This window comes from Aegilops tauschii, chromosome 6 (genome assembly GCF_002575655.3).
Source record: "Aegilops tauschii subsp. strangulata cultivar AL8/78 chromosome 6, Aet v6.0, whole genome shotgun sequence".
In the NCBI taxonomy this organism is placed as follows: Eukaryota; Viridiplantae; Streptophyta; class Magnoliopsida; order Poales; family Poaceae; genus Aegilops; species Aegilops tauschii.
In genome coordinates, this window is record NC_053040.3 from 446323080 (window position 1) to 446333060 (window position 9981).

Consider the following 9981-nt stretch of genomic DNA (forward strand, 5'->3'; position numbering starts at 1 on the left):
TTGCCTCTTGTAAGGCCTTCTCCAAATCAGCCGTTAAGGCTTCATTCTTCTTCCCCAGAAATTCACAGCGGCCGGTAGCATTCTCCAGCTCGAGCGTCACCGTGGATATCTTCTCCTCATCTTGGCGCCGTGCAGCTCGTTCGGCTTCTAATTCAGTCGATGCCTTTTCGGCAGCAGCATTGCTACGCCGGGCCTGCTCCTTGGCCCGGGCCAGCTCCGCTCGAAGAACTTCAACGGCGGTAGCACCATCTGCAGCCAAATTTCAGCGTTATGCTTACACCACAAAAATGTATGAGGATTGCACCGAATATATACCTTGCGACTCGTCAAGACGCATATTGATTAAAGCAAGATCATCCCCTGCCACATCAAGCTTCCGCTGCAAATCGGCAATCTCCATAGTCCGGGAAGTGGCCAAAGGGGAAGCAGCCTGCGTTCAAGGTTTATCAGGTTAGTCCTCAAACGATCCTTTTTCGATCCTCTTTGCTTCCCAGCGGAAGCCAACCCGAGTATTAAGGGCTACTACCTATACACAGACGTATCTTCGCAAATGAAATATAGCTGAAAACGTTATGTTACAAACCTCGAAGCCCTTCAGTAGGCTCATGAAGGCTTCATTTAATCCGCTCTTCACGGACGAAATCTTCTCAATCACTGTACCCATCAAAGTACGCTGTTCCCCCGAGACGGATGCTTTCCGCAACATGTCTCGCAACATATCCGGAGTCTCCGGGTTTCCGGAAACTGCTCCAACAGCACGATCATCCTTTGAAGGAATCTGCTCGCCTGCCTCCAAAATCGCTGTCGGCTGTGAACCGGACAGTCCGGGGCCCTCTACGGTTGTGCATACAAGTCCGAATACAATCATTGCATCCGAAGACTATCTTGAAGTTCGGACAAAAGGGAACCCGCCTTGCAATGCCGAAGACAATCTGCGCGCCGAACTCCTCGTCATTTAAGCCAGGTTCAGGGGCTACTGAGGGAGTCCTGGACTAAGGGGTCCTCGGGCGTCCGGCCTGTTATCCATGGGCCGGACTGATGGGCTGTGAAGACATGAAGGCCGAAGACTATACCTAAGTCCGGATTGGACTCTCCTTGGCGTGGAAGGCAAGCTTGGCGACCGACTATGAAGATTCCTTCTTATGTAACCGACTCTATGTAAACCCTAGATCCCCTCGGTGTCTATATAAACCGGAGGGGATAGTCCGGAAAGGACACATTCATTACCATAGTCATATAGGCTAGGCTTCTAGGGTTTAGCCATCACGATCTCGTGGTAGATCAACTCTTGTAACACCCATATTCATCAATATCAATCAAGCAGGACGTAGGGTATTACCTCCATAAAGAGGGCCCGAACCTGGGTCAACATTGTGTCCCCTGTCTCCTGTTACCATCGATCCTAGACGCACAGTTCGGGACCCCCTACCCGAGATCCGCCGGTTTTGACACTGACAACCACATCTACGACTGCCACCCTTGCCAGTGATGGCTGGCCTGACCGCATCGGCGCCACCGTTCTCTCTCACCACCTCTCTAAAATGCGACCCCATGTAACACCCAACAACAACTCCCTTCCTGGATCCGCACGTGGTACACCCCGGCCACCCATTGAACGACGCGAGGTGCCGAACCGAGCACAACCTCCCCCCGCGAAAGGTCACCAGGGACATCCACTCTAGCCGCTCGCCAAAGGGCAGACGCCAGAGCACATCCAGCCGCCGCCACAAACCGACCCGAACCACCACCTGGCCGCTGCCACCACCTCGCGCTGCATGCCGACCACCAGGGGTCAAATCCAGATGGATCTGATTGGAGCCCAACAAGCACCCACTACCTGATCTGGAGCCAGACGCAGCTGCCCCACTTCACACGGGCTCCCAAAATGTCGTCACGCCGACATCGGAGGGCCACACCACTAGGCTCGCCACAAGCCATGCACCTCCATTTGCCCGATCGTCCCGCGCCAGCCTCTGCGAGCGAGTGAAGAAGAACAGAGAGGCCCCGCCAGGTTGTATAGCTCAATACACGCTCTCCCTCCACCAACAATAAGCTATAATAAACCACTAGAAGTTGATGCACCGTTTTTTTGCTGTCACATCAATTGTGTACCTTTTTAGTCGTTTAATGCCGATGTTTGTTGGGTGATGTGTGTTGTGCTGTATGTTTTTGTAGGCAGTTGGTGTGGTTTAACTGGTCCTTGTCTTTTGAACGGACATTGTGAGCCATTGAATATGACACATGACACAAGGAAATCTACACACAGGTCACACACACCCAATAGCTTGACCAAGGTTGCTGAAACAACGAAACCCATAGTTCCACTCTTGGGAGCTTACGAAAGTGCTCTGCACACGATTGACTGCTGGACGATTTGTGCCCGACGGGAGCAGGAGCCACACAGATTAAAAACCCTAGCTGATCCTACGGTGTACCTGACTTGTCGTCTATGGGTCGTGTGTCCATACGTCGTGTGTATAGCAGTGCTCTGCTCGGGAGCTTATAGTATCTTTAGAGATGATTGTGTATAGTCAATAGTCCAAATTAGAGGTATCGTGCCAGAGACGCCTGAATTCAGTACTTAATATAAACTTATGCCGAGCCATTAGAACGACATAGTGTAACACATATTTACAAAGCCTGGGGACATATTTACATAGAGTGGCACATTGAAATACTTGCTAGAAAGAGTAGAATTGGGACATCGAGATAAGTAGATAGCACTAATGGAGCACCCTTCCAACAAAACGGAGAGGAGGCTCATCATCAAACATACTCTGGTACCAATATGGTTTAGGCACCGGCCACCTGTCGCCCAAATTTTTCAGTGAAAATTCACGTCAAGTAAATAGGAAATGAATTTGCAGTGGGAAACAGCAAAAATACCTGTTTTTCTTAACTGTGGCATCACCCATTATGTCTATGGGATGGTTCAATCCTCTTTGTCATGCAAAGAACAAGTTATTGTAAGCATACCAAATGAATATGTAGCCACACAATAAGAACCGAGACAATTTACATAAAAAGAAAGTAGAACTCTTCTAAAAAAATGCAGAACTAAGACAACACTTCAGTCAAATTAAAGCTCGTACCTTTGAGATGGGAGATCAATCCTGCTTAAAGCTCGTACAATGAATCTCCTTGGCAGGTAAGGAATTCTATTAGTTCTATCATAGAAGTTCATGCCAGCAAAAGATCCGTTAACGAAATTAACAAGGGGTCCTCCGATCCCAGCCTGGTACATACAAGACACATTACGGAGAAGTTGTAATGCCTTGAGACAGATTCATAAGTTAACTGAAGCAAATGCATCAACAGATCATTGGGAAAACATGAATAGATTCTGCTGCACCTATCTGTATTGGTTACCATTTAAAAGGGGCGAGGAGAAGAGAAATTCACCAGTGTAGTGTACCTTCTTGATTTTAAATGTAGACAGCTTAAGGTCTTCGCAGTTAAGTTTGCTAGTTCTGCCCGCAGGCGTCTTAATCACTTTACCAATTGTTCCCATTAACAATCCATCGTCAACATCGCGCCCTAATTTATTTCACAAGTAGTACACAATACGTGTGTTTAAGTTGGTCAAAGTTGAAAAACTAGGGTTTCTGCCTCCCGCCGCCGCCGCAGGTCCGCCTCCTCTCCTGTGGCCCTAGGGCCATGGGGGCGTGGTGGATCTCGGCAAGGGCCGGCGGGAGGGCTCCGTTTTTAATCGTTTCTTTCAGTTTTGTTAGGGTTTGTGTCCTGCTCAGGAAGACGAGACGGCGGCGGCTCCCTGAAGATGGAATAAAGGTCTCCCCGCCTAGCCCCCGTTCCGGCGGTGCGTCTAGCACCGTTGGTGGGCGTGTGGAGGTGTGTCTCCGGCGGATCTATCTTTGATGGATTTGCTCGTATCTCGTCGTTGTTCGTCTACGTTTGTGTGTCTTCGGTTTGGATCTTTCTGATCTACGTTATTCTTCATCCGCGGCGGTTGCTGTTCTGGTGCGCTGGTCCTACGGGGCCTTAGCACGACGACTTCCCGACTGTCTACTACAACAAGTTGTGCCCGACTCCGGCGATGGACAGGCGATGACGGTGGCGCGCCTTCGGCTCGCTTCAGTGCTGGTAGTCGTCGCTAGGTGGTCTACGGATCTGGATGTAATTTCTGTTATTTCTGGTATTCGTTGTACTGCCATGATTGAAGATGAATATATCAGAAATTTTCTCGCAAAAAAAAACATCGCGCCCTATAGCTACTACTCTACTTCTCTCCGTGGCCTTTTCACTCTGCGGAAAATATTCCCCGGACGAATACCATATAGGCACTTCTGAACACTGATGACAGCAATGTTATAATCTGAATGGTACAATTCCAGTGTCCCGTCAACAACCTGTTTCGGTGGGAGAAATACCCTAATCTGTAACGGTAAAGTGAGCTCAATTAACCATCATGTCACTAAGAGGACAAGATCGAAAAACAATTAGGAGCAGCAAACCTTAAAATTTTCATCAATCTTGTCTTCATCAACCCGACTTCTAACCAAACTGGCCGAAGTCAGAATAACAGGCGTGCCATTTTTATGCCACTTCATAAGCAGGCCTGTACATGCAAAAGCTCTCACGTCTCCTACGCATCACAAATTTGGCCATCAGTCGGTGGAAACAAATACTAGAATGAAAAACTAATTAACATATAGCTGTAAAAAAAATCACCATCGTATGAACTAAGTGTGACAACACGCCGGCTGATCTTTGTGACGACACCTTTGGGAAGTTTAGCCCAGACCTCCTCCCCAGAGGTATGATGATTGATGTTGCAACAACAGCCCTTATAAGCAAGAAGTTGACCAAAAAATTCTTCAAATGTATCACACAATCTCCCACAGACTGGTCATAGAAACGAGGAATAGAAGTTCTGTCACCGAGATAGCTAGAAAAGATTACAGAAGACATAGTCGACACTACAGAAAGCAACAACGTACCTTCGAGCATAAGTGGTGGTGGCTTAGGATATCCACCAGCCATTAGATATTTCACATGCTTCATAAATCCTGATGCAATAAAATGACCGATATTAGTACTCAGATGATATGTACGATAAATTGTCCACACATGATCATCCGGTAGCATTGTTTACACCTGATGGGACTATGCTGTGTACATCTTCAGGCAAGGTATATTCATGGAAGTTCGTAGAGTTTGGACTGCAATAGAACAATGACGACTTATCATGGTAAGTAAATAGATACACAGAAGTGCTGTTCCAATAGCGAAACCAACACATGAGTCAAATCGTAGAGAAGGAAACGAGGTATGAAAGAATACATGGGAATCAGGCTTATCAATACTAAACATATGTCAAAAATATGAGTTAAATAGTCCATGTTTTAGTCTGAACAAAATGACTCCATGTTTTGCAGGATGATATAGCTCATAAGTACTAGAAGCAGAGGAGACCTACATGAACTTGTCCAAATATTCCAAGCGTTCACGAAGCGCCATAAGCGGTAGGATCAAGGTAGTTTCATTAACGATATCAATGCTCAATCCCAGAACGTGCTCAGCTAGATCAATAACTGGCCCTCCAAGTCCAGCCTAGAACCAAAAATAATAAAGTGGTGATGATCGCAAAGGAAAAATGACAACAACAAAAAAGATTACTTTGATGCTCAAAGTTAGAATGACAAAATCAGTGGGGTATAGGCTACAATGCAATAATTTTGTTCCACATTTTTCATCATGACAAAAAAGTACTAGGAAATAATAATTAACAGCTTACCTCTGTGATAGGACAAGGAAAATGGATCAGATCACCTTCAGCCGGGAATTCAGTAAGGTGCCTATCAGTGGTCATCAAAGTGCCCAAGCTGAAGGCTCGCCCAACAGCTACTAGAGGAGCATGCTGCGCTTGTATATGAGAATGCAGGTCTACAGGAAGGACACCTGTGAAGCAGAAGCACGTGACAATAGCAACATGGCTATCATATAGTCCCAAGAACCCATTGATACTTGTTTTGTCGGGAAGGCGCACAGTAATCTATATTGAAAAGAATAGTACATAAGCCCACAGAACGATCACATGTTTTAGATTGAAAAACAAAGCAAGAATGGAAACACGACGAGTAGCAGAACCAACCCTCAATTTATCAGCTCTGTTTCTGTTAGCTTCAAATTCTGTCACCAAACGTTTTTAAGTCACAAATTTTGATAGTTCTGGTCTCGTCGTTGTGATAGATTGTATAGCTACACCCGAGCATGCAAATACCAGCTTGTCTCCTGTATAAGATCCTCATTGACATCATGAACTAGTGATGATTTCATACAAATTAGGAAGTTTGCAAGCGTAAAGAAGCATAAGCACCATCATATAAAGCAAGCGAGACAATCTTGGAAGCCAACAAATCACCGCAAACGACATCTGTGGAACCAAATGGCTTCTCTTCAAAACTCCGGCTCGAAACAGGTTGGTCAGGAGGACCTCCAAATCGTTCCTCAAATTCTTTCTTGCACCTGTCCGTGGCCTCTTTGACTAATTAAAGAACATGGTAATTAAACAACGACCGTGAGTTCTCAACAATAGTACGCCAATATATGCAAGAGAAGGAAGAACCAGCAAATAAGAAAACCATTGACTCACATTGCGCCATTCTCTCTCAATCTCTCTCTCATGCGTGTTTGGCGAGAAATAGCGCTTGAAAGCAATGGACCACGACTGGCTTCTTGGTCCCTCTTCCTCTTCTCTCGCTGTATAATGCGTGTTTCGCGAGGAGTAGCTTCATGGCCCCTCTTCCTCTTCTCTATCTGCATCTTTGCAGTCCTGAATCAAAAAAAAGGACAGAAATGCTTATTAGAGCATCATATTCCTAGTAAGATATTAAGAGATCCAAAGCAAAATTAATAAGTAGGCCCTATGCATAGACAAAACACTTCTCGAAACAAGTTTATCTCCATTACATTGTTAATGTATTTTTCTGTCCCTTCTAATGATTAGAAATTTGCTAAAAGGAACATATGAGAACCCATAAGTACTAACCTAACTTTTTGATAAAATGCCTCATCCTTCTAACTTAACTTGATATAAAAACTTCAAATATCGTGGTATGCAATGTTCTCCAAAATATGATCTTTTCTAGTGCTATTGCAGCCAATGAATTCAGTCTTTCTTGTATACACAGATTGGATTTCAACAAGTTCTCCTTGTGACGCCATAGTCACTACTCACAGGAAACAGCCAGCATGCATGGTTGCACAAGGGACACAAACTAGTCGGTTCAGAAAATTGAGAAGGTCGGCTATTAAGATTTTTGCTGCGGTTGGGAAGAGGAAAAATGTACAGAGGAGGGAGAGGGGCTTGTTTGAGGAAATCTCCAGAGAGGGAGGTCAGAGAGTTGTTGGGTTAACTGATTTCTAAAAGTAAATTCTCCAAACCCAAAAGAAGAGGAAGAAGATAATCTTTCGGGCCACAGAGATCAATCAAATACTTGTCTCGAACTGCTCCATGCGCAACTAGCTCCTAAATAGTGGTACTAGCAAAAGAGGAAATAGATGCTTACAGCCGCGTATAATTGGTTCCGCGCGCCGATGCACAACGGGGACGGGATGCGCCAGCCGGGGTGGATCTGTGAAGAGGTGCCGGCGATCGAGATGAAGCAGCCGATCGAGTCGGAGACGAAGGATTTGAGGAACTAGGGTTGAGGGGAATCACGGACTTGATGTGGCTTCTTTTCCCGTTGTGCATCGGACAGAGGAGTTCGTGGAGGAGCCGCCGAAGGAGCACGTCGTCACCGGTAGAAAATGGGCCTTTAGTCCCCGTTCGCAAAGGCCATTAATCCCGGCTGTGCAACCGAGACTAAATATGCGCGACTAAAGGCCGCCCCCTTTAGCCGCGCCTCTTACGAACCGCGACTAAAGGCCCGTCCACGTGGGCGCCAGGAGTCCGTCGGGGCGGAGGACCTTTAGTCCCGGTTCTCGTGACTAACCGGGACTAAAGGCCTCCTCCGCAGGTTTAGGGTTTTAGCCCCCCTAAACCTGGTTTCTTTTTAATTTATAGTGTTTTATTTCTTTTATATTTTATTTTGTGTTTTATTTTAATTTTGATGAAGTTTCAGTACACATATTCTACGCTACTATATACATGCATATGAAATTTCAAACAAGAAGAATTCAAGAGGAATATATAATATATATTCAATCTCGAGTGACCATATACAACTTCGAACAAGTTTCCATACACAATTAGGATGGATGACCATATACAACTTCGAACAAGTTTCAATCTCGGGTATGCATATAAATTTCTTCGTCCTCGGTATAGTGTTCTCCTTTAGGATTGATGACTTCCCTCATGAGAAATCCTGTTAATTCATCTTGAATTGGTCGGAAGCGAGCTTCTGGACTAAGCCTCCTCCGCAAGTTATCCGTCGCCTTCCGCACGCTATCCGATGCCTTCCGCTCAGAGGTGTGTCTCCGGATGTTCTCACAAACATAGTATCCACATAGATTGGTCCCCGGTGGCTGCTTATCCACATTAACTAACTTTCTAAAATCTAGCTCATGTTTGAATTCACTGACAATTTCTTCTGAGAACCGTCTCCAAACCCTACAGGGCAAAGAAAATTAAATGAACAAGGGAGTTATTAGTTACTTGATATTAGGAAATGAACGAAAGAGACCGATCGATATAGAGCTCAAATGATTGAAAATAATTACTTTTGCAGCATTTTTCTCATGTCGGCCCAACGCTTTGGATCCGAATCCATAGAGTCCATGATTAGAACTCTGGAGGTGTGAAGTTCAATATTTAGCAGAATCCAGTGGAACCTGCGGACACGTTACATGCACAGTCATGCATAACTCATCGATTAGACATACCATGCATGGAGTAAACAAAAGAGAATGGGCACAAAAGAGAAACACTCACCCAAAATGGTAAGGAAATAGAATATGACTTTTGAGTTGATGCTTTCTAAGAAACTTGTACAAGTCTTTCTCCACGTTTTCGGAGTGATTTTGTAACACATGTCCATTAACGATATGTGGGTCAATGAACCCAACATCATGGATGTTTCTTATTTTGCATTCCCAAATCTTCAATCTGCATAATAGCGTAAGCAACAATATAGTTAGGACTATATATATATATATATATATATATATATATATATATATATATATATAGTGCAGGCAATGAAGAACGAGATGAGGTAGAAATAAATCACTTACAGAACGTAGCAACTCAGCATAGATTTGTCGAGCTCGCGCAGATTGAACAGCTGGAACAATTCACTCATATGAACTTGTACAGAGTACCGTTTGGTGTGATGCTCCTCTGTAACATCCGCATAAATATATTCTTTGTCGGCCCATGTTATGAATTGCTTGTACCAACGTAGCAGATTTCGCATTTGTGGTGGTAGACTCTTTTCCCGCGCAGGCTCGACGAGAGGCCCATTCCGCACATATTGTGATGCTATCTCACATACTGGCGCATCCTCAAGGTCTAAGAAGGCACGAAGAGTCAAACCCATCTCGGACGCTTATTTCATGGCACTCGCTACAGTCAATCCAAGTGCTGCCGCAGCTGCTATGATCTCGGGGTCCTCTTCCGGACCGGCTTTCACTATGAGCGGGGGGGTCGATTGTTTATTCTGCATCCCGAGCTGGTCAACTTGTTTCCCGCTTTTTTTACTTTCTTCTTTCTCCTCCTTCAATATTTTTGCTTGCCTACGAAGTTCATGTCCATAGTCGTCAGGCATATTCAGCTCGGCTTGGGACGGTGTCGTCAAAAAATCCTTAGCCCACTTCTTTTGCTTCTCAGTGAATACTTGCTTGGGCTCAGGCTCTTTTTTCGCCTTCGTACCCGCCTTCCATTTCTCATAATGAGCAGACGCGGCCAATTTGGTTTCAGCTTCACTAAGTTCCCAAGGCCTTGGGAGGAGAGGCTTCAGTGATGGCTCCGGTACCCTTGTGGTCTTAGGTACATAAGGGTCCGGGTTAATAGTCCAG

At 45.3% G+C, this 9981-nt stretch overlaps 1 pseudogene; it reads right to left on the bottom strand.

Annotated features, from left to right (window-relative positions):
- Window positions 1-2573: 2573 nt before the first annotated feature.
- Window positions 2574-7761, bottom strand: LOC120966599 (uncharacterized; annotated as a pseudogene).
- Window positions 7762-9981: the final 2220 nt, after the last annotated feature.